This window comes from Pleurodeles waltl, chromosome 7 (assembly GCF_031143425.1).
Source record: "Pleurodeles waltl isolate 20211129_DDA chromosome 7, aPleWal1.hap1.20221129, whole genome shotgun sequence".
NCBI lineage: Eukaryota > Metazoa > Chordata > Amphibia > Caudata > Salamandridae > Pleurodeles > Pleurodeles waltl.
Genome location: NC_090446.1, coordinates 916,271,097 through 916,295,332, shown reverse-complemented (window position 1 = coordinate 916,295,332; position 24,236 = coordinate 916,271,097). Strand labels below are relative to the sequence as shown.

The window sequence follows — 24,236 nt, the reverse complement described above, 5'->3', positions numbered from 1 at the left end:
GGGACCGCGGATGCACCGCCAACAGGCTGGCGGTGCATCCAGGCCAATTCTGACCGCGGCGGTAAAGCCGCGGTCAGAAAAGGGAAACCGGCGGTTTCCCGCCGGTTTTCCCCTGGCCTGAAGAATCCTCCATGGCGGCGCTGCAGGCAGCGCCGCCATGGGGATTCCGACCCCCTTCCCGCCAGCCTGGTTCTGGCGGTTTTGACCGCCAGAACCTGGCTGGCGGGAACGGGTGTCGTGGGGCCCCTGGGGGCCCCTGCAGTGCCCATACCAATGGCATGGGCACTGCAGGGGGCCCCTAACAGGGCCCCACAAAGATTTTCAGTGTCTGCATTGCAGACACTGAAAATCGCGACGGGTGCCACTGCACCCGTCGCACGCCTTCAACTCCGCCGGCTCCATTCGGAGCCGGCTTCATCGTTGAAGGCGCTTTCCCGCTGGGCCGGCGGGCGGCCTCCTGGCGGTTGCCCGCCGGCCCAGCGGGAAAGCCAGAATGTGCACCGCGGTCATTTGACCGCGGTGCGGACATTCGGCGGCTCCCGCCGGCCCTGCGGTTACCGCAGCCGGTGGGAGTCGGAATGACCCCCTAAGTCAAGGAGCCCCCAGGAATACTATTTCATTATTCCATCATACATCATCATCTTGCTGTCTTCCCTTGCTCAATCTTTGGGTTATTGTTGCCAATAAATTTATAAAATTTTGTGCTCTGGGATTCACAGCCTCACATTGCTTCATTTTCAGATCTCAACACAGACAGTTTAACAGTCTTGGACTTTGACCAAAAAAACTCCCAAAAATGCTACAAAAAACATTGGACAAAAAGTCATAAGAAAATTCCTGTAAGTCTCATAACTGATCATTATCACTTTGTGCAAAGGTTGCAAAAACTGCCATTCTTTTTTCACTCGTAATACTAATTTTTGAGAGGAAAACTTTGATAAAGAACCCTTTGAATGAGAAGAAACCATCAGTTGCCCCATCAACTCCCATTCTGTGTAGAATGTCAGTAACTATTTTTAACAACTGCAAGATCATCATGCAGTCCTCGAATGAAAACCATGTCCAGTTTGTCTATGAATTCAAATACTTTTATAAACACAAAACAGCAGCTCCAGCAAACCTTGTTCTCCCCTCAGAAACCTCTCCCACTTCTACCCTCTGTCTGTGCCCTACCCCTCACTTCAGTCTACGCGTCTACCATTCCACATTCCCACCACCGCACCTAAGATCACATACCAGTTTGTTCCTGTCTTTTACCTAACAGACTGTGCTTTCAATTATGATGTGCTACCTAAGGGCCCCTACTACTTTAAGGGGACCACCACTCGAACATCCACTATTGCTTTCTTCCACCCTATCAAATTTTGGCTGTTGTACGACTAATTCGCCACAACATAAACCTGACAAAGTCCAAACACTTGAAGAGTACCCTCTATCTGTACATTTCTGGACCTCCCCACTCATACTTCATGGAACATTTTCCACCCAGAACCCTCACACACCCTCTCCTAGATGTTGGCTCCTTGAAAGAAAGAGCCTATGTGCCAACAGTACTCAGTATCTACTCACCACTTCTGACACTGTTATTAAGATAGGACTACACCACTCACTTAAATCCTGACTTCCTACCAAGAATCCTCCACCACCAGTTAGTACCACAGTTAACACAGAATTTTTAGTCTGTTAACAAAAAACTAGATTCTCTTATCACAAACACAGTTTCACAGCTAGAAAACAATACAAGTATGTTAGAAATGGGGTCTCTGGTTGGCAGTCAGTTTGCACTCTCTCCAAGCAGGGACCCTCACTCTAGTCAGGATAAGGGAGTTGCACTCCTAAGACAACCCCTGCTCACCCCCTAAGTAGCTTGGCATAAGCAGTCAGGTGTATCTCAAAGGCAATGTGTAAAGTATTTGTACCAACACACACAGTAATACAGTGAAAACACAAAATGACAAGAATCCAATATACACAAGCAAAGTTATGAATTTTTTAAGTTAAGAAGAGTCTTAATCCATAGAAATCAATGGATGTGTTGATTTTACACAACGTACCTGGTTTGCTTAAAAAATGAAGCCGCATGGGCGAGCATGCATCGGCAAAGTCAGTGATGCGTCGATTCCTGACTCGCAAGTGAGTCTGTGAGTCATTTCTTCTCCGGTCAGATAGGCGATGTGTTTTTCTCTCTCGCAGAAAAGCGATGCACCAATTTCTGGACAGGCAACCTAGAGTCCGCGCAGGTTCACTGTGGTTTTGACGCCCAGGGATGATGAGTGCGAAATCCTGACGCACAGTGGTGAAGAGCCGCTCTGTGTGGGTGTAGCGTCAATTTTGGCAGCTGAACACAGGTGTTGCGTTGATTTCCCAGCCGCAATGCAGGTGGTGTGTCAATTTTTCTCCAGCACGGCTCCAGTGTGTGGATTTCAGCCTTGGTTCTACCAGCTTCTCCTTTCAAGGGCCCAGGAACTGGATTGGTCACCACTTGGCAGGTAGGAGTCTCAGCAAGAGAGTCCAGGTGCTGGCAGAGGAAGTCTTTGATGGCCCTGAGACTTCAGAACAGGGGGCAAGCTCAGTCCAAGCTTTGGAGGTACTTCACAATCAGGAAAACACAGCTAAGTCCAGTCTTTGTCCTCTCAAAGGCAGAAGCAGCAACTGCAGGCCAACCCAGCAAAGCACACTCACAGGCAAAGGGGCAGTACTCCGCTAGCTCTTCAGCTCTTCTCCTTTGCAGAGGTTCCTCTTGAACCAGAAGTAATCAAAAACTCTTGGGTTTTGGGTCCACTACCTATACCCATTTCTGCCATTGAAGTAGGCAAACTTCAAATGAAAGTCTTTGTTGTTCACACAATCCTGCCTTTCCCCGGGCTGGCCCCTGACACACACCAGGGGGTTGGAGAATGCATTGTGTGAGGACAGGCACAGCCCTTTCAAGTGTGAGTGTCAGCTTCTCCCTCACCACTCTAGCCCCGGAGACTCATCAGGATATTGAGGAAACTCTTCAGCTCCCTTTGTGTCACTGTCTAGAGGGAATTCATAAACAGCCCAACTGTCATTCTGACCCAGACGTGGATTCCACAGGCAGGCAGAGGCACAGAATGGTGAAGCAAGAAAATGTCCACTTTCTAAAAGTGGCATTTTCAAACTGACAATCTAAAAAACAACTTTACCAAAAGATGTAATTTTAAATTGTGAGCTCAGAGACCCCAAACTCCAAATCTCCATCTGCTCCCAATGGGAAACTGCCTTGCAGTAATGAAAACCGAATTTGGCAGTATTTCACTTTCAGGACATGTAAAACACACCAGTATATGTCCTACCTTTTCAATGCACTGCACCCTGCCCCAGGGGCTACCTAGGGTCTTGGGTACACTTGCCAGGACCAATTGGCAGTGCATGACTGCACACACAGACACTGCAGTGGCAGGTCTGGGACATGTTTACAGGGCTACTCATGTGGGTGGCACCATTAGTGCTGCAGGCCCACTAGTAGCATTTCATTTACAGGCCCTGGGCACCTCTAGAGCACTGTACAAGGGACTTACTAGTAAAGCAAATATGCCAGTCGTGGAAAAAGCCATGAGAGCAGTTGCACTTTAGCACTGGTCAGCAGTTGTAAAGTGCCCAGAGTACCAAAACTAGCAAAAACAAAGTCCAGCACACAGTGAACAACACAGGAAGCAGAGGCAAAACGATAGGGGAAGCCACACCAAGGGTGCCAAGTCTAACAAAATGATAACTTGCTTTCAAGCTCATCCTCTTTTCCAGTGGCCCTCAAACTAAGAACATAACTCAAAAAATCAAAGGGCCATTCCAAATAAGATTCTCTCAAAAATAATCCACATTTGTTACATTGTAACATCCATAATCCACATGTGTTACATTGAAACATCTATTACAATGTAATTGCACACAGGACCCCAGAAACCATATGAATTCCAACAACCTCCTTTTGTTTCCAACATTCTCAGCCCCTAACCCTAAAAAGAACTCTTCCCCTATTAAGTGTGTTCTTCACAATTACAGATCAGTGGCCAAACACTGCTCAAAATTGATTGATTGTCTCTTACTGATATTTGGCTTACCAATACCTCCCATCGATCTCCCCATCTCTTCTGAGATCACACTCATAGACTAAGATCACAAAAAAAGAAAATCGGAGGTGGGATAGCCCTAATCCACAGATCTGCCATGCAATGCACAAATGTGAAAATTAAATGGTTTCCCACTTTTCAAACACTGTCCATCGATAAAAATATATGCCACAAAATCTACAGTGTTTCACATCATCTACCATCCTCCTGCCTAAACCTTCTGCTTATTGAAAATCTGTTAGAACTCATTGCAGAGGATTCCAGTCTCACCGTCTTCTTGGGGCATTTCAACCTACATAGAAGTGACTCAAAAAATATAGCAACTTCTGAAATGTCCTCCAAAATAATGACCAGAAACAATAGGGCTCCGCTCTCGCACATGAATAGGGTATGGTCAGATACCATGAACCTAACACTGACACAAATAGATTTGGCAAATCTTTTCGGGTTCCCTTTCTCCCTCCATTGCACCAAAACCTAAATCTGCGGATAGTTAAAACATAAGCAGGATCTGAGTTGGAAGCTTCAGTAAACATCAATAAGCAATCGTAATACAACTACATCTGGCTTATGATTGAGGTCCTTTTGCATCGTTGATGGGTTAAGGCACTTAATAGGTCATCACACATGCACTTTATCAAAGTTCTTTGCACTTGCACATCGATCCATCCATCCACTCATTCTTTCCTGCATTCACCCTGTGACCCAACCAAAATAAAACACACACAAACTCAACAATACATGCAAGATAAATTGAAAGCATAGTTAGAAAAAGGAAAACACACTGCTGTCTAAACAGGGCAGACATATGCTCGCAGTAACTAAACTAAACATAGTGGGTGTCCTTGCAGAGGTATTGAAATAGTCTATTGGTGCTTTAAAGTTTCAGCATGGCTGCCACATTTAGAACCAATGTGTTGGCCATCTTGGAATGTTAGAATGAAAACTTGGACAACAGCATTCCATAATGGTCTCCTGGCTTAGGGGAAGAGGTCAGATGCTGATGAAATGAGAAGCATCAAATGACTGCACTGCGTAGATAGCTATAGTATCCTCAGTGGCATTTTCTCTTCGAGGATGGGAGAGCCCCCCTCCCTCCCATGCCACTGCGAGCTGAGCAGGAAGAAATAGAATTTCAAAGAAAAGATTTAATTGCCATTCTATTTCTTCCTACGCAGCGCGCACTGGCCCAGAGACATGCTGGGCATGCCCTCTGCTGCCAGAAACAGAGGTAGCAGTGGACTGCCTCTGCTTCTGGCAGCAGAGGGCTGGAGCAGTGCCTTGACTGGATGCTCCAAAGTGCGCATATCACTTTGGCCGGCTGCTTTGCGCCATCCAAAGTGACATGTGCACTTTGAAGCTCTTCACCCAGCTGTCTTGAGACAGCTGGGTAGAGACGAGGCACAGACTTCCAGGGCCTGAAGGAGCATCCAGCCAGGACGCTCCATACAATCCAGTAACTTCTTTCATGCTGGTTAACGACATGAGAGCAGCATCTGGATTGGTTAGGGGAGCTCTTCCTCTGTCGGGGAGCAGAAGCACAGGAGCAGGACACACAGCCTATGGGTAAGTACTTTTTTTTTTTTTTTTATGTGTGATGCATGTGTGTTTATTGCATGTGTGTAATGTATGTAAATGTGTAGTGCATGTAAGTGTAGTGCTTGTGTTTTAGTTAGTGTTATTTGGGCTTTTGGTGGGAAGGTTGGTTTACTTTAGGGTTTTGGAGGGAGGGGTGTTTATTTTATTTTATTTTATTTTATTGCTTGTCACCATAACCAACTCAGACTGTGTTAGTCGTAAGCCTTCCCACAAGGCATTAATCAAGGATACTGTGATAAAATAAAAATATGTAAAAAATAAAATACAGTTGTCAAAACAATATCAAACCCTTATAATAGAGCCTAATAAGGATTATCGCAGAGCAAATTGTCTATCTCAATGGTTTGGGTAGGTCACCAACACCAAAACCCTTGACTACTATGGTACTCTGCGAGATTCAGTGTAACAAGAATACCTGCCTATCGGCTTAGCACAGTATATTAGCAAGCTATCCTTCAAAGCCTATTGTCTTTAGCACAGGCTCTTCCCATAAATTGGCCATGCCTACTGGCTTTGTCGTAATGTTTCATAATACCCAGATTAAACCTAAGAAATCTGGCATACCTTTTCCCAGTAAACCTAGGAAGCCTGTACCCTTTAGCATTGGCATTACACCTTACCAACCACTGGTCGGCAAGTACACATAAGTGCTTTTCACAATAAATACTTAGTGCCTTTATTGTAGCATTTTATAATAAACAGATCAAACCTATAGTCAAGATAATTGCTACCATAATCAACAAAGTTCTGCTGTATCAATTATAAGATTTGCCACAAGCCAAAAAAGTAAAATACAGTCAGTGTTTGGAAGCACATAAATTTAGTCCAATCAAGTCCTGTACGCAGTATAACTAACATGTGGATGGAGCCTAAACCCATGTCTCAGTAGTACTTTAAATGCTCTTTTTGTTGATCTCATAAGTTCAGACGACCAGTGCATTCTTAGCCAGGCCTAAAAATCCAAATAGATTAGTATATCCTTGGGCACCACATATTTCTCTTAAACACAAAACTGCACTCTGAGGGGAGGGTGCTGGGACTTTGATACATTCCTCATGACTGCCACCCTTCCATCTGTGCTGCTACCATACAAAACAAGCATTTGCAATACAATGGGTATCGCATTTGCTTGAGTTAGAGCTGTTAGCGTTGTGAATTCCTAACTGGACTTTTCTTGCCACTTAAATTGAAAATGAAAAGTAAAACAGTTGACATAAGCAAGCCGATTGAAATTGCCACGAACATGAGCGCGAAGGAGAGAAACAAAAAGAAAAAAGTTTACTCGCAGTCAAACGTATCGGCAATGGGGTAATTATTGTAACGGTCAGTCTGCAAGGCGGTAACAAAACCTCCCCAAGAAGGGACAAACTTAAAACATTTACCAATTATAACAAAGGATTTTTGAAAGGCAAGCCCAAGATGAGTGAAAGTGATGGGTGTGCAGTGGGCGTGGGTAAAATCCCACAATACTTACAATAGGTCAAAGCGCTTGTGCGCTTGACCTAAAAAGTAGCTCCCTAATTGTGAATAACAGAATGATACAAGTAATCCAGTTAAAAGGATGGTAAGGAGACTATGTTCCAGGGTTTGCACAGACAGAAGACAGGAAGGGCCAAACATACGATGGAAAAGGAAAGCTACTGATTAAAAAGAAAAACGATCAGAGTGACAAGAAAGGCAACCACTGCTAAGCAATGGGTCGGCTAAAGCGCACAGAAGGTTTTTTGTATAGTCCACAACAGGCCTTTACACACATGAGTGTGTATGCATGATGCTGTGATGAGGCCATGTCATTCAGTAGGCGCACAAATGGTGACTTATGCAAGCATGCATAACCACATGTTTGAGCCTAATGAATGACGCTATATCCATTTTATTTATTTATTTACTTACCAATCCAAGGTGGCTGATGCCACCTGAAGCAATAAATAAAAAAAAATATTAATTTTAAGGTATGCAAAAGTGCATTTGTTAAAGTTTAGTGGCCCGGCAGTCTATGGGAGCTGTCAGGTCCTCGAAAAAAAGTGAAAAAAGAAATTTATTTTAGGGACCATGAGAGGTGGGGTAGCAACAAAGGAAAGGTATGTGGAGCACATGGGCGACGTAAAGGGACATGAGCAGGGGGCACCATCGGGTGAGCATTAAGCCATGAGAGGAGATTTAAAAAAGTTGGGCTAGGGGAGAAGGGAGCAACAAGGCGTTTGTGAGGTAAGGCTGGGCATCTAATGGGAAAGCAGCACATGAGGGGGAGAGAAAGCATATGGAGGGGGAGCAACACAGAATGTGAAGACAGAAACAGCAGATTAGAGAAAGGAAAAGACGCACTGTTGAAATGTTAAAAGCCAAGGCAAAAAGGTCCCTTTAAGAGAGCAGTGAAAGGAATCAAGTCAGCCAATCAAAAGGATGCAATGAAGGATATGCACCATGGGAGGACAAACACAAGAAGAGGAAGGAAAGCCATACAAGAAGAAACACAGGGAGAAACGCAATAATAAAGTCAAAAATAGAAAAGAATGAGCAGGGTCTACGCCCACTATCAGTTTTTGGTATATTCCATAGGCGGTGTTTAGCCAGTCAGCTTACGTTATCTGACGGGCATGATTTTTGGAAGGGAGAGATCATAATGATGAAGGTAATTCCAAATGTTTACCAAAGCAAAGACATCCCTTTGTCCATGCAGGCCACTTTCAGACAAAACAAGAAATAATGTTGGAAACTAACATTTATCAGAAATCTAAATATATTTGAACGCAGTCACCAAAAGCTAGAGTTAAAGCATGGCGACCGCCTTAGCAACAACAAAAACTTCTGTAACTGCGAAAAACAGCATAAAGAGGTACATGGTTTGAAAAAGTTTACTAACATCGAATCATGATTCCGGCTACTTTACAGACTGCCTAGAATTTTCTGACACGGATGTCCAAACGGGTACATACAATAAAGATTTAACTTTGTTTAAAGCTGTGACACTGGTACTTTTACATCTGCGATAAACATAGTTGTCAAGCGGCCCACTCCATGTGCAACATCTTGGGCTTATTTTGACTTCTTACCTAGCTCAGCCTAATTTTCCAGGATTTATATATTTGTTTTGCCTTTAAATCAGAGCAACAGTACTACTAGGTGACAATACTTGAGTTTGTAAAAATATTACATTTGCCAAGAGAATGGAAACCCTTTTAAACATATATTTGGAAATATTAGCCCTAGTGTCAAGTTGCACTGACAACGCCAGGGAGGGACTGGTACAGAAATAGGCCCAGGCCCCAAAATAAAAGTGGCCCCATTAGTAAATTAGATGCCTAAAAAAAAAAGTGTGCAATGTTTGCAATTTGGGGCATCTTTGGACTTGTAAATACGCACTATGTGTTTTAGTTATGGTTGACTATGGATTTGAGTCTTAATACTCTTCCTTAGGTTGATCACGTCACGTCTGGTGATAGCTGCGCCATCAAGTGAGACCTCAAAATCAGTCCTGATATCCTAACTCTCATTGAAGCCTATGACAGCTCATACTAAATTTACTGCTAATGCTATGTGATTTAACTACAACCAGCTTATGACAGAAGTTGGATATTAACAAAAAGAGACAAAGTAATATCAAATGGATACATATAAGTGTATGTAAGAGTTAACAGAAGATAGAAGTCTTAGTCACATAACGCTTAAGGCACAAGGACTACTGAAACCAAACACTCCAAGCCCTCTGAAAAACAATGAAAAGAATACAAAAACATATTCAAAACCAAGGAAACTTTACTTAAATTGGAAATCAACCTGTGAAAAAATAGGCTAAGGAAACATTTCAACATCAGAAAAAAGCACACGTTCCCCAATATCTTTTAATGTCTGACTCCATAGAGAACATTTAAACATTCTCACAATTATTTGAATAAAACGTTTTAATGATCGAGTTTTCTATCTCAGAACATTGTGAATCATCCCTGACCCACAAACATGATGGCACTTGGTGCAAATTTAAGAAAGTAACGCAAAATTACTTGGTGTACTCCATCATACATCTTAAGCCATCCTCGCACTCCTAGGACCCCGTCCCAGATAGATTGTGATTAAGATAAACTCGTACTTGACTTACTGCCTTAGCAGCACAATCAATGTATCCACTACAAAGGGCAGTTGCAGAGTTCCACCGAAGACGTCAGAACAGATGTCAAATAACTGGTGCTTTCAGGAATCGGCTACAATAACTCCCTGATATTTGGCATAATCAAGATCCACCTGGTCCCACCAAAAGATCAGACCAGAGCACCTGGATCATAATCACCTCAAAATGGTGTTCTGCGGAAGGCAGAAATTTTAGTTAAAGAGGCTTCCATTGTACATAAGCCCATGGAATCTTGGCACACAAATTAATGTTCCCAGTTAGCGTCTGTACTCTTGGAAGTGCATAATGTGTAATCTTAGAAACTCCTTTGTTTTATTAAACAAAATCTCTACACAAGTCTTTCTTGGGAAGTGTCCCCGGCATATGGATCTCTATCCCTTCAGTTTTCAGGATGAGCTCCAACTATGACAACTTCAAAAATGAACTCAAGGAGTTACTTTTCAATAGACATTTCCAAGTATGACTGGATTCTACCATTTCTAGTAATTAGTGACCAAAGAGAAAGCTGGCATGAACTAAATCTTCACTGGCGAGAAGTCTGACTTCTGGACTTTAACCCATCACCATGCTGCAGAGACTTGTCTCTAAACCCAGTTTGATGCAAAGACACTAATATATTCTGGTTACTTCCACCATGTAGGTCTAAATGCCCATAACAACATTTTTATAGTTTATACTCACCCTTATGTCTCCTAATCTCCTATATACCTCATTTTTTGCCTGTATTTTTTAACCTTCAGCGTTTTCACATTGTATTTTGGTGTGCTTCACTCTTCTAGGCAAATCACTCTGCTGTGGAGTTCACGTTGTTTAAAACTACAAATAAACAATACTGGGTGGCTGTTCAATCCGTGATACTGAAGTATACTCTGGGCTGCATCACTGTCCATCGTTATTTTACACACTACGCCACCTCAGTTTGGACCCAGTGTTATGCAAATCAGTCTTGACCCTCCTCCAGTGAGAACAGTCCAGCCCAAACTGACAGGCCAGGTCCTCCCAAACTAGAGCACAAGCAACCCAGTACTGATTAGAGCTCATCTACCAGGAATAACTTGGTTCCAGTGACACAGTGTGCAGGGAACCCACTTCTTAACATACCTGTCCCACTTAGGGTGACACACTACAGTATACAAAAAGTAATGGCTGGAATGCTTGAATTAATCTCAGCCACTGGTAATTTCTTGGGGCCACATCCCATTCTATTGTTATTTTGCACACCATGCCATCTCAGTTTGAATCCAGCCATATGCAAATCAGTCTTGTCCCTGCTCCAGTGGGAACCTTCTAACCCAAACTGCCAGGCCAGGTCCTCCCTGAACTGGAACGCAAGCAACCCAGGACTGGTTTCGCCCTAGTTATCACTGGAACCAAGCTATACCTGGCTGATGAGCCCAAATGAAGGCGAAACCGGTCCTAGCATCAGCTTATTTATTTTTATTGAAGGCTTAATAGTTCTGCAAAGCAAGACCTTTTGGAGTTATACACACACTCTGTCCCTTCAGGCTACAAAGCTTTTTAAGAAAGATAGAGGCACATTAAAAATTAACTGATGTGGCGCAGCATTGTGTGAAAGGGAGAGAGCAGAAATTGTCCATGTTTACAAATGGCGCATTTCTGCTCTTTCCTTGCAATGGTGCACTATGTGTTGCCTAGCACCATTGCAGGTAACATTACACCATAGTGCAATTGTGCCTGTGCTACAGGCAGGATAGTTTTTGTGCAGGAAGCAGTGCTTTAAATGGGCGGGTACTGTCCGGTACTGACACTTTTTTATTTTGAGAGGGAGAGTACCTGCACTTCTCAAGATAAATGTAATACTTTTAATTGGAGAGTACTGGCGCTTCTCAGAAATAAGCAGGCACTCTGGTACAGAGTACCTGCACTTCTATTTTTCCATTTTAGGCACTGACAGGAACGCAACCCTTCCTACACAAAAACAATCCTTTGAGGCATATTCCTATTTGTATGTGTACTGCAGAAGGCAGCATAGTTGGAAAGAGGAACTAACGGAGAGAAATCAAGAGATTTTTCCTTGTTATGCTTCTGTCGGGTAGGCACACCATTTTGGGGCAAACTCGCGTTTACAGGTCTTTATAACTATAGGTTTGTGTCAAAATATATGGGTGGATGAATGAAAACACCCATGCTCCACCCTTGTTAAGGCTATCCGATGCAAAGTAACATTGCCTTGTGTTGCTTTGTATTTACTAAACCACGCAAAACCAATTAAAATGGCTTTGAATGGCTCAGTAAATTTACACAGTCTGTACACAAAATCATAGTAAATATGAGTCACCAAGTTTGAGGGGCCGGTAAGCGAAAGGGCATATTTGGATGCTCGTCGGAAATAAAACACCAATTATTTGTACTCTTAGCTTTGCATGTTCTCTCTGGGTTTGAGGTGCGAACGCCTGATTCTGTTATTTTAATCTACATATGCATGTTAATCTACATATGTCCAGCAGGTGGTGATCTTCGATTGCTAACTTCTTTTTCCCTGCTTCTTTCTTTAACAGAAATAAGTAAAATGGCGTCAGGACATGATCCACTAGCCTTCGGCGCCGAATCAGCTGCTAGGAGAGATGGAGTGGGGGAAGCTCTGCCCCACGAAGGACACATTGTGTACCCTCGCCTTTATTTGTAATCATGCTTCTATGATGTGTTCACCCGTCTTTTAATAAAATGCCTTTGGCACATTTCTGAAGTTCATGGACACCGCGTTTGTGATTAGAAGTAAATCTGTTTTTTGGAAGTGAAACAAAAGAGTGCAGCCTTCTTTCATAAACTGCACAGGTAACAGAGTTTCAAGTGACACTTGGAAGAAGAATTAAGTCACAGGCTGAAGAAGTCAGTCCAAGATGTCACATATGGAACAAGTAGACAACCCAATGCAGTAACCAGCAAAGTGGACTATGGTAATGAAACATACCTTAAAGGAACCTTTGAAGTTGCTGAGAGCTGCCAGCTTATTGAAAACCATGAAGTGCCCGCTTAGATCTCACACTTCTTCATCCATCCATACTGCTAAGCGCTGCACCACATAACACGATAACAACACCTGGATGGTCCTCATGCGTGAAACGGAAACACTTCCCACATAGGATCAAAACACAAACCCTTCCAAACACAAACCCTACACTGTGCAGCATGCTGCTTATGTATGCAAATGCTTCAATACTCGACGCAGGGAAGTAAGCGCTATATAAAATGTTGCAATACAGTGCAAAGGCGCAACTACAGCAGTGTACATTCTCTTTACATCCCCACCATACACAAGGTATATCACAAATCACAGCTGTGCAGCCTGCTCCAGAAGCTCGCGCATGTAAAGAATGGGCAGCAGCAGTCAAGCAACCCCCATATTCCATTCATAACGGGTAGCGTACGGACTTCAACTAGCCAAGGTTTTCTTAACAAAGGGTAAAACCAGGGCAGCAGTATTACAAGCTAAACATGAGGGGAAAAATAGGCAGAAGCAGTGCATACTTCTCTCACATGCAGAACACGTATATCACACATCCCACGTTCTTCATTCTCTCGAGAGGTATATTATGAACAGCCCAAGTTCAAGCTTTACTCAAACCGAAAAGCTAGATCATATTCAGAAGCCGGACAAGCTTTATTCACACACATGTACGCACCCCCATTGTGCAATACAGGGTTCAGCATGATACTGTTGTTTCCAACACAAAACGTACAGCGTGTGCAGTCGTTGTACAAGCGTCACTTAAACACATAAATCATAGGTTACAGGGGCAGCATCATGCTCACAAAGTGGAGTACAGACACTAGCACTTGCAAGCTTACATCACAGCAACAGAAAAAGCAGTGCAAGTTGCATCAAGGAGCAAAGCATCGGGGAAGGGGGAGGAGTTGTTTGGGGTGTGACACTGCCCAAATAAATGCATTCTTGGCTTGGTAGTTGGGTCTGGCAGATCTGAGTCGGCCCGTGTCATTTTTTTCCACAGTCCTAAAATAAAAGTCAAAACAGTGACCTTTGATTTAAAACAGAACAGAGAGAGTGAGAGTGACGGAAATAATCATCTGGTCACTGAATTTCAAATGTGAACTCAAATAACCTGGAATCCGTACCGGCTTCACTGCTTGTTCAAATTGTGTGATGCTAGGTAAACATTTTATTTCACAGAGCCTCCTTTTTCTTTATGACCACATATGAGAGCAGTTTTAAATGCTCAAGTTCAGGATGTGTGCTATACAAGCTTCTTTTATGTTTGATAGTCCATAATGTTGCTCTGCCTATAAGAATATAGGCAACATGTAGGGTTTTACAGGACTACTGACGCCTTCTTAGTTCACTGGCAGAATTGATGTTGGGAGGTGAGCCATTAATATTTCATGTTTGAAAACTATCCCTTAAATAAATGCCTTTCTACTCAGTGTTATAATCTGATGTACGAAGGAAAAATGCTTCTGCACATTAAAGAAATATACTTTTTTGAATTTTGAAGAAACAGTGCCCTATTTTTTCATTATGTTTGTCGCATGATATGCATGCCAAATGTATCATGGCTTGGCTTATGCATGGATACTTAAAGCCAAGCCTGACCCCTTTGCTCTTCATTGCTGGTGTGCCCACCTCTGTTTGCGTCTCGGGCTTAGTACATAGGGCCCTCAGGATCTTGATAAAATGATTTGTAAAAGACAAATCCTGGAAACACAGAGCCCTGTCTACATGCACAGATTTGACAACTCTACGATGAAAACATCTTGTAGCAGAGACGAAGATGATTGCATGTAGTGAAAATGCATTTAAAACAGGAGGTCCCTTGGCAGGTACTCCAGCCTGTTTTGTGGTAGGTGACACTAGACATAAGTTCCCAGGGATGACTAACAGACACAGGTAGGATAGACAGGGGCCTAGCTTCCAGGGACAGTGTTTAGGTTGTGACACTCCCCAAATTGAGCCTGGGGGCAGTGAGTTGGGTCTGCACTGTCGTTGTTGGCTTTTCTAATTTCACTAAGAGCTTTTAACTTGTTAATTTTTTGGAGCGGACACATAGTGACTGGTTTATCTAAAAAGTATTAAATCTTCACACATAGAAGTGCAATTTGAATGGGTGCATATGTTTTTTGGAATTCACAAGCATAGTAGTAGTTGTCTTGGAAAGCTGTGCAAGTCTCAGGTTTCCAGGCATACTATTTGCAATCAAACACCCACAAATTGCTGGGATGGATACTTGTAGATTGTCTAACCAGTGGCAGTTGATCATGGTAACATTCTAACCCATCCTGTTTCGCCTATTGTGCCACGGCAGACGGAGGCCCACCTAATGCAAATCAGTACTGACTCTGCTTTTCAAGGGAACAGTCGATCCCAAACCTTGGTCATTTTGCCCCTATACCCTGCGGATCCCCACTTGTTAGGCTGGTTTTCTCTGGCTTACTGCCGTGGCCACCAGAGGAGGATAAATACTGGCACCCTGGAGCCGAACTGTTTTAATTACCCCCGGGCTGATTGTCAGCCAGGAGCAGCGGCCAAAGTGCATTAAAAAAAAGTATGGGTACTGTGGTGCTGTGCGCAGTGAGCACAGTGGTGACTCAGCATGGCAGTGGGGTGAACGGCGTTGCGTTTCTAAAAAAACAAAAAACACAAAAAAAACACAATATTCTGTAACTTTTGTCGATCTTTCACCTTCAGGGTCGTTAAGGGGCTTAAATTGGTCAAGAAGACTGAGGGTGTGTGAGCCTCAGATGTTCCGACAATTAGGTTGGAATATAATGTTTAAATACATTATACCACAAGCAGGGTGCATGAGAGGGTAGTTTGGGGCAGTGGAAAGGGAGAGGAATAATGTGAATTGGTAGGAGTTCTAAGAGAGAAAACACAATATTTTGTAAAATAACCAATATGTTTTGAGGATTTTAAAACAAGGATGGACTGTGTGTGCATTTTTGTCTGTGTATGCAAAGATTCCTATTGAAATCCGACTGACATCTCACAATGCCTGACTAAAAGCACCTGCACCCTACTATTTATCAAAATATACATTTATGTGGGAGTGTAACACACCAAACACCCCCCCCTGAGGCTACACCCAGGGTTCATTAGTGGGAAATGCACTATCATTCATTATGAAAACTCTATTAGTTAATGCACTGCTGTGTGTGTAAGCAGAGAGCAACAGAATTGAAACTTGGATGGTGCAGGGGAGAATATTGACTTGTGTATGATTAGTGTTACGAGGTCAGTCTGTGACAGAAAGCACAGTGAGTAGATGTCACTATTTTAAACTTGCAATGCATTCCACATATTATAAGAAAGGCTGCTCCAAAATGCTCAGGAAGGTTTATGATTAAAAAAAGTGCTTCCAAAATATTGATTTTTGTAATACTGACTGTGTGTAGAGCAGTATTTTTTATAACTGTCTTTTAAAAGCAAACACTTCGTAGCTTAGATTCTCAGATTGTAGCTCTCTTACAATACCACTCACAAATAATAAATCTGTGTCATCAAGAAGCTTCAAGTGATTCTGTTATTGAAAGCCAATATCTGCTTCCAAGCACCCTTTACATTTGCAGATTGATCAGTTGCGCACATAAACATTTGCTTCAGGCAAGCAGGCACCCTAGCAAGAAGGCTTTTTTGGCTGTCTGCCCCACCTTTGGTTTCACAGCACGAGACATATTGACACATGTCAGCCATAATGGATTGGGTCTCCAAAAATGCTACAAGTTGAAATTGAAGAAAGAGACAACTATCTGGGCTTGTCAAATGTATTCCTTTTGGATACTTTTGAACTCATATTAGTTAAGCAAGTTGGTATTTTAGTCTCTGTTTCATTGCTTAAGGATAGCAACACCACTTTATGTGCTTGCAGTGCTTCAGCCTTGATGACGAGATTTTAGTGGCTTTTTATGGAATATCATATCAGCAGTGAGTAGTTACATGGTGAGAAGAGCATTGGAAAAAAAAGATTTCTGAATACAGTTTGGATTTCAAGAAAAAACTTATATTAAATGTTAGTGATGGATGTTTGCTCGTACAGAACAAACCAGAACATTAGATGGAAATTTTGGGGAGTGAGCAATCAATTTTTTTTCTGATTTGGGCTAACCTTACACGATTATAAATGAAGAAGTATAGAGTTAAAACTTCATTAATAAAGTGGGTGCAACACTAATTCCTTCCAATACTGAACAAGAGGGTTATGGAGGAGAGACAATTGAAATGGTTGGATGCCTCTGGTTCAGGTTTGAGTTTAAGAACCGTCATACGCATGGAAAGTTGTGTGTTTCAAAGAAAGGCCTGTTTGTTCTTGGAGAGATAAAAAAATGTACACATTAGTCTAGATCCTAATGGCAAAGAACAGGTTCTACTACTGGATCAGGGTACAAGAGTAGGTAAGAGAATGTTCAAGAGTTTTCCTTCTGTATTTGAGGAAACAATTGGCAGGTTAGAGGGATTTGAGCATACACTCAAAGAAGCAGCTGTACCCAAAATACGTAAGGTAAGGAATGTACCCATTTCGTTAAGAGACAATGGGCCATATGTATGAAAACATGAGCTTGTGAATCGCAAATAGCGATTTTTAAGAAATCGCTATTTCCGAGTCGCAATTGGCCATGTAACAAAATTGCGATTCGGAATTAGCGATTTCTTAAAAATCGCTATTTGTGGTTTGCGAGGCCCATTTACCGAATCACAATTTGCATTCTCGCAATTTGCGAGAAAGTTCGAGAATGCACACCTGGAGGAGCCTGATGACATCACCAGCAGGAAATGAGTCATCCCAGGCAGTTTCAGGTGCCACACCCAAACCAGCATCCTGAGAGAGAGCAGCCCAGCCACACAGAGCAGCACTCAGCAGGAGCAGAAACACTTGAGCCAGGATGGAGACCCCAGGACCAGCACAGGAGAAGGCAGAAAGGAAGCGCAAGCTTAAATTTAGTGAACAGGAGCTTGAGGTCCTGACTGAGGAGTTGGTGAGGAGCCATGACCGCCTGTTTGTGAAATCTTCACTCCAGGTTCCTGAGAGTGAAAAGAGAAGATTATGGCTGGACATTCAATCAAAAATCTGCGCCATTGGAATGGCATAGCGCTCCATAGAGGAAATTAAAAAATGGTGGTACGACCTGCACTCCCGTGCAAAGGAGAGGGTGGCAAGGAGACTTGCGGAGGCCAGTGGTACAGGTGGCGGACCACCAACAGAAGCACCATCCACACCATTGGAGGACCTGGTGGAATCCACACTCCTCCCTGAAGCTGTGACTGGGGTCATAGACATTGACACCTCCGGCACACCGAGTACCAGCCAAGGTAAGTGCAATGATGTTTGTGAACCCGATATGTGTATGCACAAAAGCCCCTTAGGAATTAGCATGTAATGTGAAGCAGTGTGTGAAGTAGTCCAGTCCACATCTTAGAAGCAGCACAACAATGCATTATGGGAGTGGCAGTCCACAAACTAGTACAGACAGTAGCATAACAATGTAATGAAGTATAGTGACACCCAAGGTAACACAACACACACAACACTGTGTAGAGCAGTACCTGTACCTTTATTGCCATTTTCTGACAGATAATGTAACATACAGAACTGTCATGCTGCATATTGTTGTTGCAGGTGGGCAAGGCCCAGCAGCCACACACAGTCCATGTGTAGGAGAGACGGACACCCATCAGCCCTCGGACACCAACACCAGTGGGTCCCTCCACATATCCACTGTCCGCCGCAGGCCCAGGGCACTACCACTGCCAGAGTTCAGCGGTGACTCGGATGAGCACTTGGAAGGGCCAAGCACACCGTCTGCACCAGACAGGCGCAGCCAGATTCTGGAGGGCAGGGGTCAGCCAGCACCACGCAGGATTGCAACAGAGTCCCAGCAGCAACATCATGAGGCAGGTGAGGGTCCGTCCTTATTCGGGGGCCTTGAGGCTGCTATGTTGCAGCAGCAGCGCCTGCAAAACAAGCGGATCCTCAGTTTAGACTGGAACCTGCGAGTGTACAACCGACACATGATGGGCCTGCATCGGCAACTGGACGCACTAAATAGCAATATTTCACAGCTGCGTGAGGGACAGGTGCAGGCTTCAGAGGACACCAGGGACCTAACTAGTGCTGTCCGTGACCTCTGCCAGGAGCTGCGCCATGAAAGGGTTAGCCGGCGCAGACAGGAACACAGATTCCGGACAATGTTTGGCAGCTACTGCAGGTCCTCCAACAGGATGGCTAATTCCACTGCAGTAATCGCCCGTTGCGCAGTGGCGCCACAAATGGAGGCTGCACATAGCAGCAGGGACGTTGTCCAGGGACTAGTTCACATCACAAATGTGATTGAACACATAATGGGACAGAGATCTGCCACTCCCAGTGAGGTAGCCTTGGGGGACACTGAGGACAGTTCAAGCCTCAGTAATTTGCATTTGTAGAGCCATACAAAATGCACCAGATCCATGTTGCAAAGATGATGTAAGAACGTTCATAGGTCTAGCTGAATTTTTTCAAGCTACATTCCAAATTTTGCAGGTAGAACTTGCAGCATTAGACAGTTAACGAAAAACAAGAGCACATTTGAGTGGTCACCTGAATGTGAATCTTATTTTTGTAACAGGAAGGAATGTTTTGCTATTGTAGCTTTGCTTTGCTTAAAAGTTTTGACCCTGGAGCACAAAGTGCGACCACAAAAGATGCAAGCAGCAAAGGGTTGGGTGCAGTTCTAACTCAGAAGGAAGGTAATGGTAAGGAAAATGTCATAGCGTAGGCTTCCAGGTCTTTATCACCTACTGAGGAGAGACTCCATACTAGAAAGGGAAACTTTAGCTTGTGTTTGGACTGCAGATCATTTTGGAGCGTTTGTATGGGAAAAATGTTTCATGTTATGTGGTGATTATAAACCTTTGGTGAAGGTGCTCACAACAGATGTCACCATTAACTCTTCTGTGAGGTTTGCAACATTAGCAATAAGATTGCAAGACTATAATTACAAAATTGTATTTGTACCAGGAAGAAAAATTTAACTGCCAACTTACTTTCTTGAATGCCAGAATAGTTGGATATGTGTGAAGATGACTTGTGGAACGCTGATCAGATTGCATAAGTGCAAGACCAGGGAACGCTTGTATCAAAAAGAACATATGGGAGCTTGGGTACAACAGAGGTGAGGAATTGATCAAGGTCAGGAAGCATCTCAAGTAAGGATGGTAGAAGAAAGTTGGGGTAGAGAACTCTTTGAAAGCTTTTTGGGAAGTGAGATTTGAATTATTTGTGCAAGGAGAGTAAATCTGAAGAGATGAGAGACTAACTCCTCTGAAAGGTTTGCAGAAGTCTGTTGTGTGGTTATGTCATGAATGACATTTTGGCATTGTCAGGCCCAAAAAGACAGTTAAGCCATTGCTCTTGTGGCCTTTTATGGATGGGGATGTAGAAAGATATGTGTGTGTGATTGTGAGGTATGCAAAACTGCTGTCAAATCATTAGTTACTTTGAAACCTGCAATTGGGTGATTTTTCAACGACAAATTCACATTGGGAAAGTGTAGCCATTGTTATTATGGGACCTACATCATGGATTCTAAATAGGGAACCTACATGCTGCATTCGAAATAACATCTAGATATCTAAGAATACCACCTATCTTCCCTCCAATATATATTTACACTTAAAAATGAAAATAATCAAAGGTACATAAGGAGATAACAAACCATTTCTATAACTTTACAAAATATGTGAAATGTATACAAAACAACCTAGACTATAGCTTATTAAACAATGACTAAAACATATTACACCCCTGCCACCACCTTTATACATAATCACACAAGAATTTTGGAGGAATCACAGCACATTTGCTCCTCCTCAACTTAGACTCTCCAGTCGGGTTCAAATCCTGTGAACTTTTGCGATACTATAATCTTATTCAAATTACGGATCCGATTGTCATCCACTTTTGCAGAGCTGTGAAATAATTTAATAACCTTAAACGGAGAAGAAAATGTAGAAGAGCCACACTTCTGGGGATATATTAATCTACAATGTTCCCCATTTTTACATTCGTTTTTGAAGTAGAATGTCTTACATCAAAGTTAAACATTCTTTTTAGTATGTTTACATCCTGTCACTCTTTTAGCTTCACAGCATCTGAACCTTCACACACTTTTTTGTACATCATCCAAGCAGGAGCGTGTTGGACTTTCTGCCTCTGAACAGATCAAAAGATACTAATCCTGTGCCAGAATGGGGTATGTTTATATAATTGTATGCTCTCTAAAATCTCTTTCTTCCAATCTCTGTTTTGAGATTTAGCAATTTAAATGGGCTCTTTCAAGACACTGTTGAACCTCCCTACCATACCGATGGCTTTTGGGCTTAATTCCCTTTTTGACCAAAAATTCTACACCTCCTTAGAGACTACTTGAGTACCATTGTCTGTTAAAATACACTCCTGTAATCCTTCTCTACTTATAATATCATGAAGGAATCTAACTACATTGTTGATTTCTATGCCTTGTGTAATATATATTTCTGGCCACCTCATAAACCTGTCTATCAACTCCAGTACATACGATTGTCTGGTTCTGCCAGTGACAGGTCTTAAAATACCAGCGCTACCTCTTGCTACACTTGTTTCGGAGTTTTTCTTACAACCATAGGCTGTACTTTAGCTTTACATACCTTTATACATTCCATACAATCTCTACCGAAACGTTCCACATGTACATCAACACCAGGCCACCAAAAATGCAACTTGATTCTCTCTTTGGTTTTCGAGATCCCTTGATCTAGATTAATTAGTCTCTCCCTGACTGAAACTGGTGGACCAAGCTTTGTGCCCCTCCAGAGAAGGTCATCACTTACTGATAACTCTTCTCTCACTTTTCAGTATTTGAGAACTTCCTCATTTGTTTTATTTTTCTCACACCAGCCTTCAGTGACCCTTTTGGCCACTTCCCTTAACACACAATCACTTTTTAACATACTTTTCCATTCCTCTTTACTGTCAATACCCTCAGTGAATTCACACACTTAACATTCATCCATGTCCCACTGGTCTTCTTCCAGTTTTTGTTCCGCTTCTGCCTGTGTCAAGACCAGGCGTGACAGACGATCAGCCACCCTGTTTTCTCTCCCAGGTATGTATTCAACCTTAAAATTAAATTCTTGCAAGGCTACCACCCATTTACAGAGCCTCAACTTAATCATATTTAAGTTTGTTTTGCAAAATAAGTCTTTCAGTTGTTTATGGTCGGACCTAACCACAAAGGTATCACCCCAGAAAAATGTCTATCATTTTATACAGGCCCAGTATATACACAGAGCCTACTTTTTTGATGACTGAGTACCGATTTTCCAGGCGAACCAATGCCCTGGGTAAAAACAAAATTGTCTCTACTTTCCCGCACTTTACTTGTTTGAGCACTGCCCCCAGTCCTTTGGAACTAGCCTCAAAATGGATTGTCTTTAAGCATCAATACTATGCAAGAAGGGCGCGGACAATGTGAATTTCACACCCTTTTTTAATGGAGCTCTCAAAGCAAGCGTAGGACTGGCATATCTCAGTACGAACTTAATATAATACCCAGCCATCCCCAGGAAGGTAAGCAACTCGTCATTTATCATCGGACCAGGACGATGTTTAGTGGTTTTAACCAATTGTTCTTTAGGTTTGACCCTATCACAAGTCAATCTGTGGCCCAAATACTCTATTTCCGAAAGATTGAATGTACCCTCTTCCTCTCTTAAAGTGAGACCCATATCTCTAAACTTCACCAGTACAGATCTCAATCTACAGTCACGTTCTTCAGATGAGTCATAAACTAAAACGTCATTGTGGTAAATTTTGACTCCAGGTATCCGTCCCAAAACATCTTCCATGGCTGTCTGAAATACAGAAGCAGACGAATTTAGCCCAAAGGGCAGCATGGTGAATTTAAACAACCTAAAAGGTGTGATGAAATATGTAAGATCAGAAGATTCATTATCTAATTGTATCTGATGGTATATAACTTTGAGATCCAATGTGGCGAAAACAACAGCTCCCTCCAGTTGAGTCAATAAATTTACTGTGTTAGGGAGAGGACATTTGTCTGCATCTATTGCCCTATTGAAAAATACAGCATTTGTGTAGTTCAATATGTCAGCGCTCTTTCAAAATAGGCCCGGTCTCCTCCTCCGTGCTGATCTGCCCATGCAATACAGTTATAAAGGGATTAGTACGTTTTTACTGTTTTCACAAGTTGGAGAGATGATGATTCTACCTGTCTGCACAAAGAGGTTGACCTAGCCTCAGAAAGATGTGCACACGACCAAGCTGACTGGAACATCTGCATGGAGGATATCTCATTAGTCTGAGGTCAGGCAGGAGCCACAAGATCACTACAGCCCAGTTGGCCAGGTCTGCATCAGCATCGAATGGTTGTAACATCGCATTTCCCTGACCTGGTTAGCCTGTTCTGTCCTCTCATCCCCTCCTATCCCATTCCTAGAAGGAAAAGAGGGTAGTCACCCTTAAGGTGCTGGAACAGGGGTCCGGTTCTCTGTGCTGGCTAAGGTTTTTCTGATTCTAGAACCATTTGCACTACACTTATATCCTATCCAGCTCTTGAGATTGATATTTGAAATGTTTGTTGACACCATAAAGTACGATTCCCAGGGGGATGTGTAAATGCATTTAAGGTTGGTGAGTGGCATTGGTCAACTTCATACCCAAGCCACAGGAAAATGTTGGACCCCTAAGTATACCAGGAGATGGCATAGAGGGTGCTGGCTTAGTACTACTAGTGCCCCTGCTGAGCACAAAAGAACCAGACAGTCATTAGCCTGAGCACCAGAACTCTAAGAAACCTAGAACTGCAGCAGTGACACCACTGGTTGGTGACCTCATTGTTTTGGTCTTGGATTTTTCGGTCAGGTTTTTGTCAAGTGTTTTTGTTTTTGCTGCTGGTGACTTACCAACCAAGGCTTCTACCTAATGATTTGTCTACACTGGTATCCAGAGGACTTGGTCCAGAAGATCCCTTATCTATCCCTAACTCAAATCTGGGTCCCTTGCATTGAAAGATCCTCACAGAATGCCAAACGCCCAATGAATTCTAAATTTCTGAAATCAATCCTGGAATAGCCATATACGATAAAAAGGGCGTTTGGTACAAAATTATAGATCTAGTTCTTAAGAGCTATAAACATCTTATGAACACATGATCTACAAGGTTTTACCACCACCTAGTTTTCTTTGCATTTTTAACCGTTCTGTGTATCTACCTATGAGTAACATTTCTCTTATTCTTTGATGTTATACCACTTACTGAATATCAAAGTTATTGGGTGCTATTTACTGGCATACTATTTGAGTTTCTACTTCCTACCACCTCCTAGATTTAGTGTTGACTGCTGGCTCACACTATTTGAGAGGGTCAACTTCTGAAAGGAAGTAACTTCTTCAACCAATTGGAATGTAGTA

The 24,236-nt window shown here is 42.8% G+C and overlaps 1 protein-coding gene across 2 annotated transcripts in view; it reads left to right on the top strand.

Moving 5' to 3' along the window:
• The window catches only part of ATOX1 (antioxidant 1 copper chaperone), a 99,002-nt gene extending 86,479 nt beyond the window's left edge, over nt 1-12,523 (top strand). For both annotated transcript variants that reach the window (XR_011194161.1, XM_069199591.1), the window contains exon 4: nt 12,336-12,523. The gene's annotated coding sequence lies outside the window, so the exon portion shown is untranslated. The remainder of the gene's footprint in view (nt 1-12,335) is intronic.
• Nucleotides 12,524-24,236: the final 11,713 nt, after the last annotated feature.